The following is an 11,418-nucleotide window of genomic DNA, read 5'->3' as shown; positions in this document are numbered from 1 at the left end:
TCCAGATCTTCCTATCTCCAAGATTAAGAGCAGAAATAATTTATGAGTGTTTTGGTATTATGGCCACAAAATCAAAACCACTGAAGAACTAAGTATATTTATTGTGTATTATAAAGATTCTATGTTATAAATATATTATAAATAGAGTCTGGGTCCAGGAACTGGTTCTAATCTAAAGATTTTTAGGTAATATAATTCTTACAGTTATTACTAATTGTGTGAATTTCAACCAGGCAATTCACTTGAGAAGAAACCTTATTACTAACAATCTAGTTCAGTCTATCCAAATGCCAAAATTCTATTACAGACATGTGATTTTCTAGATATTTTCCCCGGATTTTAACTTCTGTAATATTTAAAAATTATACAAACAACATGTGTTATTGGTAAATATACATCATAAAGGTGTAAAATTAAAATTAAAATTTCTTCTCTCCAAGTCTCTAGTCCCAGTCACTAGGTAAACAGTAAAGGTTCCTTTGTATGTATCCAGAAAATCAATTTTCTATGATACATTCTGAAAGTTTTTATTAAATTATAACATATATAGAACAGTGCACAATTAGTAAATAGATAGGTGATGAAGTGTGATATTGTGAACACACCCAGGTAATCATTGCCCAGATTCAGAAATGGAATACTACAGGTATCCCAGTAGCCCCTTTACATCATCTCCTGAACAAAACTCTCTCTTTCCTCCACAGATATAATGCTTATCCTGAATCCCAACACCATAAATCACTTTGCCTGGGTAAACGAGACCATACAAAATGTGTTCTGTGTCAGACTATTTACTCTCAACATTATGTTTGTAAAATGTATCCAAGATATTGCTTGTAGCAGTAATTTATTTACTTACTGTATTACAATGAAACTTCTAATAAATAGAAATATAAATGATGTATATAGAATATACTACATTTAATATATAAACATATCACAATTTATGTATCCAACCTCCTGTTGATGGACATTTGGAATGCTTCCAGGTTTGGGTTATTATGTATAATGCCGCTATAAACAGTTTTTCTCAAGTCTTTGGATGCACATATGTTTGAATTACTGCTAGGTATTTACATAGAGGCATAACTCTTTGGTCAAACCATTTGTTATGCCACTAACTTTAGGAGACAATACCAATATTTCAAAGTTTTATGATGTAGTCTCCCACCAGCTATGAATGTGAGAGGTCCAGTTTTTCTACATTGTCTCCAACTGTATTAATTTTTTTTTTAGATTAGTCCATTTTGGTGACTGCAGATAAGTATTTCATGTGATTTTAATGTTTCTTTTCCTAATGATTAATTTTTCACGTTTATTGGCACTTTGGATATTCGCATATTTTGCCTATTTAAAAAATGTGTCTATTGTCTATTTGTCTATTGCTTTGTCTATCTAATATTTGTATTGTTAAATGCAAGTACTATGTATCTTTTCTTACCATTTTTAATGATGTTATTTCATAATTATTTCATAATTATTTCTCCATAAATTGGTAAGACTGGTTAATCTGCCTATACTAAATTTACCATCATAATTTATAACTTATAATTGCATCAAGAACAAACTACTTAGGATGAATATAACAAAAGCTGTAAAAGACTTATTCTCAGCCAACTGTATCTCAGTGTTGAGAGAAATTAAAAAAGACCTAAATGAATGGAAGGATATGCCAGGGTCAGAGTAGGGGAGGGTCAATATTGTTAAGGTGTCAATTGCCCCCAATTGATGCATGTAATCAAAATTTTTAAATGAATAAGTTTTTAAAGTTTTTAAATTTCACCTTTTATGTGAGGTTGGAATTAAGCAATTAAAAACTTTTATGGAAATACAAAGAGCCAAGAATATCCTAGGTAATATTTTAAAAAGCAGAAAGAAGCTGATGCTGTATACCAAAACTTATTATAAAGCTAAAGCATTTAACACAATGTAGTATTGGCATAAGGATAGACAAGTAGACTAATAGAACAGAATAGTGAGGGGCGCCTGGGTGACTTAGTCAGTTAGGCGTCCGACGTCAGCTCAGGTCATGCTCTCACAGTTCATAGGTTCGAGTCCCATGTCAGGCTCTGCGCTGACAGCTCAGAACAGAGCCTGCTTCCGATTCTGTGTCTCCATCTCTCTCTCTGTCCCTCCTCTGCTCATGGTCTGTCTCTCTCTGTTGTTCAAAAATAAACAAATGTTTAAAAAAAAATTTTTTTAAAAAAAGGAACAGAATAGTGAAGCCAGAATCAGCCACATTTATATTCACCTTAGAATTATAACAAAGGTGGCACGCAGAGCAGTGGAGAAAGGAGTATCTTTTCAATAAAGGATGCCGGGCCACCTGGCTATCTAAATGGATACATGATGTTCCAAATTTTCCCTTCTCTCTACTGAACAACATATTTTAGCAGTCTTTCCATATCAACACTTACAAACCTAACATTTTTAATTGCTGCACAATAGTCCCTATCAGGAATATCGTCCATTCCCCTCTTGACTGATATTTAACTTGTTTCCATTTTTCCTCTGTGGATACTTTTGGAAGTATGTCTGTAGTAAAAACATCCTAGAAATAGAATGTTGGATCAGAGTATATGAATTTAGTTACTGACATTTCCGTCCTAAAAGGCCACTGCTATGTATGCTCTTACCGAGAGTTTATGAAAGTGCCCAGATTGAAACATAAATGACAGAGGGTCCACATCTCCCATTTCTACTATCCCTGACTCACAAAGGACTTTGTGAACAAATTAAATTAATCACAATGACCACTGATAAGTTATGGAAATAATGCCACCTCTGCAGAGATCAATGTTAGGGCTGACAGAGCAAACAGGGTGAGCCGCTCTGATCTGTTGAAGGAGCTGGCCTTAGGGCATGGGTTGTGAAAGCACAGAAACCCCTTCCTGAAAAGAAGGCCACAGACCAGTAGCCACTCTTGAGTTGAGCAGAGAATGCTAACTCAAGAGGCAATATGCTGACTAGAAGTAAAGTGTCCTCAATTTCTATGCTGATTAAATTACACCCAATTGCAAGAGATTGAGTAAATTGTCATGTCATCAAGGAATTCTGCAGCACTGAATATTGTGTGGTATTTAAATAAGTGGGTCATCTGCTGGGATGCAGAAATCTCATTAAAGCTTTTCATTGGAATGGTATTTTTGTAACTGGATTGGACTTTTATCACACCCACGCAATTCAGCTAGTGCTGTCTTCCTTGAAAAAAAAATGACTCCTTTCTCTCAAATTACAGATTCTCCTCCCATCTTTCAAAGTTCATCTCAAGCCTCATGTTCTCCCTGAAACTCCATTCCATATTGACTGAATTTTTCTTACAAGTCAGAATTGCACTTTATCAAGCAGAGTGTTGTAGTGTTCTTTCACTGTTTCAGATCTAATTTCAACACACACACATTGAGTTTCCCAAAGTTTACTATGAAAGAAATGTGAGATCGGAACCTACTTTGCACCTTTATTCCAGGCCCTTTAGTGTCATGTGCAGCCTTTGCAGCTACTCCCTAAGGTCTATATTAATATCACCATTTTTCAGATGAGAAAATAGAATTTCAGAGACCTTATATGCCTTGCTTGGGTATACACCTACTTAAGTGCCATTCTAGGATTCAAACTCATCTTTTATTTCAAAGTCACTTACCACAATATCTTCCCAAAGACTGTTCTGTAGGCTTTTTGTGTTACTGAAATTGTACCTAGTTCTGGAGGCATTTGGATCTGCCCGATCAGCATCATCCCCACCACTAAAATTGAAATGCCATGGGTTTCAGATACTAGAAAGGAGAGTTCCAATCCTGATCATACTACACTGAACACCATTCCTTTCTCTTTTGGGGAAATACATACATAAAATTTATCCAACTTCCAAAAGATGCAATCAGTCTACAGGTATTACATTTAACTCTGTACATTTTTTCAGAAGTAATATAACATAGTGTTCAAATTAAACTTTGGAGTAAAAAGATTCTGAGCTTGAATCTAGAATCTGTCATCCTAATTTCAGCAAATTATTTAATTTCTCTAAGCCACATATCCACATTGATAAAACAGTTTTAATAATCACCATCTCACTAGAACATTAAAAGGATAAATGAGATTGTATACAAATTCTTTAGCATATTGCTGGGCCATAGTAAGTGCTTCATAAAACTATCATTCGTGTTCATGCTCACTAGATTAACAGAAAATAGGTATCTATGCTATAAGTATACTAATAATTATGCATTAGCACAGAAATGTTAATTCAAAGCAAAGTCATGTAGAAAAAAGAAAAAATTAATTTCTTGTCTTGTCTGATACTTAGAAGGTCCAATGTCAGAGTACTAATTAGACTATAGCTATAATTCATGGCTGTGCAAATAGTTTTGAAAATTTATAAAGGAAAATCACCTTTTGCTGTATGGATTGGAAAATAAATTTATCATGTAAAGTTTTCTCAGGCATTGGTTTTGTTTTATCACAGAGTTTTTTAAAATTATGAGTAATAGCAAACATTAGGACTCAGGTCATAAACACATATACATTTTAAGAATCCTATATATTAGCTAAAACAATGAAAGCATAAAATTAGCTTATTTTCTCACCTTTGCCTGCATGTAAGCAATGAAAATAAAGCTAAACAGACCTAGAACTAGTAAAACTAACTCAGGTTAAAAATAATGAACATAGATTCTATTTCTCTTACTAAAAAGGGTTAAAAAACTTCAAGAAAATATGTTACTTTTATGTATTTGTTTTTGTTTGTTTGTTTGAGAGACAGAGAGAGCAAACAAGCAGGGAAGCCTTAGGGCATTGGGAGAAAGGGAAAGATTCTTAAGCAGGCTCCAAGCTCTACACAGAGCCTGAGGCAGGCCTCAATCCCATGACCCTGAGATCATTAACTGAGCTGAGTGAGCTCAACCAACTGAGTCACTGAAGTGCCGCAGATAATAGATGTTTAAATGAGCTCTTTGCATGTGACATTACACTGTGGATCCATTTTTCATGAGGAAATATATCAAACTTCTCTTAAACACGTTGGAAGTATTTAAAGGATGTAGATGCAGCTGAGTCCAACTTTACTCAAAAGCCTGTACAGTTGTTTGCAAGAACCTCATTTGAATGCTGGCCTATCAAGTCAATAACAGCTATTTTAGAAAAAAAAAAAAAAGAACAGCAGGAGTTAAATTTGATGTTCATTAACATGAAGGAAATTTCTTGCCCCATTTAACTAATATCTTAGTTGGTACAGTCACAACAAACAAAACTTAGCTGTTAAAATCTATTATACCTGCTTTAAATTGCATCTCCCTGTAGCCAGAGGCTCAATAGTTGGTTAAATTCAATTTGAGTTGCCAGAGGCTGTTAATGGGTAGGTTTTTCTATTTGTTCTCTTAATTGTTCTCTATCTAAATTATCACCGATGATGAAATCTTATGTGACTACATTCCCACATAATAAGAAAATCTAAATAATTTTTCCTCTTCAGGATAATGATATGGAACTAAAGGCCCATAAAAACCTTCAGGGATGGTGGTGGTGTTGTTTCTGTTGTTGTTGCTTTTAAATGTGTTACATTTAATTTCAAAATAAATCATTCGGCTTGGGTTTCAACAACATTTAAAAAATTCGAAATAATAAAAAAAACTAACTGAAAGTAGTAATTGTTAAGCCCATAGTAGGCTCTTAATAAATGTATAAAAGAGTATTGATAGACTATTACAGTATATTTCTAGCTTTCAGATGCCCTTCTAAACTTTTTTAAAATGCAAAATTTTCTCTCTTGAGTATCTTTCTATAATTAATGAGTTATGTACATGACATAACACTGATATTTCATTCTTTAATTAGTTACTGAGTTTATAATACAATAGCCACAGTAAAACACAATGAATCAGAAAGGAAACTTTTTCCCAACATTCCCAGCAGAGGTCTCTAGAGAGCAACTAAAGTTATGGAAATAAGGTCTATACGTTCAGTAATTTACATAGAAAATTTAACTCTTCAACTTTATATGAGCCCTTTCTTTTCACCCACGCCCCTTTCTCTTTTGATGTCTGTACTCCTTCATCAGATAAAAGGCTGTCTAAAAAACTGATCAGAAGTAGACACAAGAGAACAGGTTAATCCCAAGTGCACCGGTGTAATGTGTCACAAAACAGACAATGTAATTATCTCAGCAGCCTGTTTAACCAGCTAATTCGGCAGCTTTGCATACCAGGGGTGAGCTCATCTGTTCACTATATTACCAGCCAGGACGTTTTTCACCAAGATTACTACAGTTTTACAAAAGCTTGTAAAAGCCTGAGAATTGAGTATTTCCTTGAATGTGGTATAACAGCTTTTTCCGATCTTTTATTTATAGGGAAGCAACAGACTAACCAAGAGAATAAAATGCGGATTAGTATTGCCCAATACCAAAAAAAATGAAGTCAATAATATAAATCTCTGTACATGCTCATTTAAAATGAAATACCCTCTCTTTACTGATAATCTCTGGGGAAATGTTAAACAACTTAACAGAAATGTGATTTTGATGGCAAAGATTTATAAGCTTGGCTCTGCTTTTCTTAGAAATAAATTTATTTGTCCCAAACACATTCTGCATTTTACTAATACTAGAACTGTTTAGAAAAGTCAGTGTGGGCTTTATAGTCACACTAACCTGGACTTGAATCCTGCTTTTATTAACTCCTGGTCTTGTGCAAGCTAATTCTATAGTTTCTCAGTCATTAAAATTTGAATAATACCTACATATTGCATGGTTATTGAGGGGCTTATATCATGTTAGGAAAATGCCTGGCACAAAAATATAGTTAAGTAAGTGGTAGCTATTTTCTTTTTTTCAAGCTTATTTATTTATTTTGAGAGCAGCGAGGGAGGCAGAGAGAGAAGGAGAGATAGAATCCTAAGCAGGCTCCATGCTGTCAGTGCAGAACCTGATGCAGGACTCAATCTCATGAACCTTGAAATCATGACCTGCGCTGAAATCAAGAGTGGGACTCTTAACAAACTGAGCCACCAAGGCATCCCAGTAACTATTTTATTATGTGATATACACCCATGTGTATATATAAACATACATACATAACATATATACCACACAGATAGACACAGACACATATATAACACATTATACTTATATAACCCTAAAAAATGTTAATTAATCAAAACCACAGGTATTATTCTAAGTCTTTTCCTTAAAATGACTATCCATTGACCATAGCAATAACCACACAACGTGCAGGTCCTATAGTTAGCACAGTGCTTTGTGTGCTCAATAATATTCAATATATTCAATAATATGTTATAAGCAAAACAGACTGAGGGAAGAAAAATACTGCAGCATATATAAATTTAGTCAACAGTATTGACAATACTTTAAAGTGATGTGTTTTGCTGTTCAATATTTTCAGCAAATTAAACTTCTACATCAAAGGACAGTAAGGTCTGCATCTAACAGCTTAGATGTAGGTTATACCTTTGATGTCACATGTCTCATCATTTGACATAACGAAATGACAACAGTGCCAGAAGAGTCAGAGAATAATGAAAATAGTCTTGAAGGTAAAGCAAAGATAAAGGAAGGTTCTGATTTATAAGAAAGCCTGTGGAAGTGCCTATTATTAAAATCAAGTGATGAGAAAACACAGATGAATTGCACTTGAGGTGCAAAATGCCCAAGGAGATAGGGTAGCACCTTCAGGGATGTGGTCAGGAGACAGATTTCAGAGTGAACCAACCACCACCTCCAAAAGTCTCTTGACAGAGAGGTCTCTGTTCTTTAACAGCAAGTTCAAAGTCCAGGGAAAAAATAACCAAACAGTCCCTACTTTTGGCTTCCACTTGATTCCCCATAGGGCTTGTTTGCCACATAACTGAAATAAAAATTGGGTTATGCAGCTTCTTTACTCCAAACCCTCCTACAAATTCTCTGATCTACATATTCCAGTTTTGTTTCAAACCATTTTTATTTCAAATCCCTCTACTGAGACAATACTGGCCTCATTGTCCTTTTTTTTTTCCAACAAAAGCCTAGGGCCATTTTTACCTACCATCCATCAACTGTCTCTTCCCCTCTGACTTTTCCACTTCTCCAGGACCCTACTCAAATGTCACCTCCTAACAAAGCAGCTGACCACCTATTTGGAAACAACAACTCTATTCATTCTCAGTATTTTATGCTGCTTTCTTCTTCTTGTTTACATTATTTATTTGCTTATATATTTACTGTCCCTCAGCCCATTGGAATATTAGTTCAGTGATGCCAGGAATTGATTTTATTCATTGGTCTATCCCCAGTTCGTAGAAAGGTCCCTGACACATAGCAGTTACTTGGTACCTATATATGTTGAGTAATTAGTGAAAAAAGAGGTCAGTAGCTAAATATCTTTGTTTCCACCACATTTTGTACATTCTAGCCTTCTATTGTACAGTGATTATGAATTTCATATTCCATATTCTAGGGCCACCATTGGTCTGCCAGCTCCTAGTACTATAGAGCCTAGATCTTAATTGAATTTTTACTACAAAGTCTGGTGCACTGTGACACCTAAGAAAATAGTTGTCAGGGAAACATCAATTTCAAAATTGAGCAAAAAAGACTAAATATGAAAGCTATTGAAGTGTTTTTAAAATTGAGAATCATAGTGTATTTCCAGAAGTAATTAAACATGTTGAGATAATACTGCTGTGATATCAAAACTGGTCCAGTAACAAATATCTGTCTCAGCCATTAATAAAAAGTACCAGACACTGATTTTATCTTATAGAATTCTCAATATACCCCTGCAGGGTCCCACTGTTATCATTCTTAACTTATAGGTAGGGAAATTGAGGTGAAAAATTGTTAAGCATCTTGTCCAGAATCACCAGCTAATAAATGCTAGGATTTGAATCCTAGTCATACTAACAGCTGTCTTTGGGAGTCCTTTAATATCTACTCTTCAGACTGATCTGATATTTCAAATATTATTTTCTCCATTTCCTTTTATCACGAATCCCCATTTCCTATTTCTTTCTTCTAACAATCAAGTTAATATCACTAGCTTAAGAACTTAAACATTGCAAAGCTTCAATAAGGTTTGAATGCCAAACTCTTAAAACACACTTAATAATAAATATGTATCCCCTTCTAAAAAGGGAGGCCAACAAAGGTTAATGTTGTCCTTGGGGTGGTAAAATTTAAATTTCATTATAGTCTCCTAAGCTTATTTTAGAGGAAAAAATGTTACACTCTTTTCATAAAACCTGCATTTCAAGGCACTTCTATGATTTATGAATCTCTCTCATAGAAAACGAGTGATATATAGCTAGAGTCTAATTCATTCCAACTCATCAGATGTACTTTGTAACTCCATATCACCTTTCGAAATCAATAGGCACTTAATACAGAGAAGATGTATTTAGGTTTGAAAGAAGATAAAAATTAGGCTGTAAGCTATTCCTTATATGGAATCCTGTTAACAAATTTTCATATGGTGTCAAACACCTTAACTGGTTTTTTATTTTTAGACTCATTGCCCAGTATTCTTATCTCCTGTATAAATTACTCTTACACTATGCTTATAGGCAATATTAATTTGCATGGGTTTAAAAGGGTCATTAGTATATTACTAAGTATTTGTATGGCTTTTAGCAAAGATAAAGTGTTATATAAGTAGTAACAGTGTGCATCAAATTAATACGTCCTTCTTCAGAACCTTTAATTTTAAAGTTTTCTTATTTTTCTTTTGTTATTAGATAAGTTATATGGTCTGTTCATAAAACTCATTATTTTGAAGTACTTTTCCTTTATTCACATATTTATTAATTTACTCAACAAATACATACAGAAAGCCTATTTATTATAACAGGTTCTATGCTTGTACTGGGAATACTATGGGGGGAAAACAAACACAAAGAGTGAAAAACAATGTGCAGAGGAATCTTTGAATGTCATTATAATTATAAAATTAAATTAATAGTTATGACTTATTGTCAGCTATTACATACTGGCCAGGTCCTGTGGTTGAAGAAATGATGTAATACTTTAAGGGTTACATCAGTTTTCTCCATTAACTCTAGTACCATTTAAAATATATATACAATGTAAACCTATTATCTGTTCCAATATCCGAGTATGCAGATTATAAATATACAGGTTGCTTTACATTTTACTAAGTTACTGAGGCATATTTTGAATTTATTTCTGTGTAGTCTTTGAAAAAACAAATTGTTCTTATCTTTTGGTCATGGTTTAGGTTTTGCCTGGGATGAAGGACAGAGGAATGGGTCAATTTTTGGACCAAAAAAGTCCTGGCATTCCATGCAGAAGAAACCGTATGAGACGAGGCAGGGGGTCTCTGTGCCTAGGACAGCAATTAATCTCATTGGTTAGGGCATAATGGTAGTGAAGAACAGAGGGAGATAATGTTGAAAATGGAGTTTGGCAGAGGTGCTGAGAATTGTACTCAGCAAGTCAGAGTTGACAGTTCTTGTGCAGGAGAGTAACATGATCAAAACTGGGCTCTGAAGAGATTGATCTGACAACAATGTGGAAATGAATTGGGAGAGGGGACAGAGGAGAAAGAGATGCTAATGGAAGACATAAATGTCAAACCTACAGAAGGACTGAACAAGAAGAGCTGATGTAAGAATGTGGAGGTATGGAAAGGTGCTGCAGAAAGACAATCAACAGCACTGAGAAACAGATTGGATTTGGACCAAGAGGAATCTACTCACAAAATAGGGCAAGTTTCTTAGAATTTGTCTCATTCAAGTTTCTGATAATGACAAATCAACACAAGGGGTTTTAAGGTTTATTCACCTAAGATAACTGCCTCTGTAGAAAATGTTAATATTTATTAATAACGAAATATCATGCAGAATCACATGCTAAATATTATATTTATAAATATTTATTAAAATTATTTTAATAAACATTTATCAAGTATTTACCAGATAGCATGTTAAAATGTACCAGATGGCACATTATAGATGTTACATATTACGCTTATTATCTAGTTGAAACCACAACAAACCTACAGGGAGGTTCTGTTATTATCTCCTCTTCACAACTGAGAAAATTGGAAATCAGAGAATTGAAGCAACATTAATCCAGAATTTGGACTCAGCTCTGCCAGACTATGCAGCATGAGCACTTAGCCAAATTTACACATGAAAGAATACTAATTACTTCACCCTGAAGACCAAAGAAGTTAACAGAATTTGTGCTACTTACTTATCAAGATGAAATGTTGAAGAACTTTCACTCAAATAGGACAAATGTCTACCTACGGAGTATGCACTATGTGCCAACCTCTGTTTTAGATGCTTAGATACTAGATTCTTAGGTACTGAAGTCTTACATGACAAGGATAAAGAAAAAATACATATAAACATTCAGAAAATATTTTCATTCCTATTGCTCAGCTACTTAGACACATTGCTAACTAGGGA

Source organism: Suricata suricatta, chromosome 3, assembly GCF_006229205.1.
Source record: "Suricata suricatta isolate VVHF042 chromosome 3, meerkat_22Aug2017_6uvM2_HiC, whole genome shotgun sequence".
In the NCBI taxonomy this organism is placed as follows: domain Eukaryota; kingdom Metazoa; phylum Chordata; class Mammalia; order Carnivora; family Herpestidae; genus Suricata; species Suricata suricatta.
Note: the sequence above shows the minus strand (reverse complement) of the source record.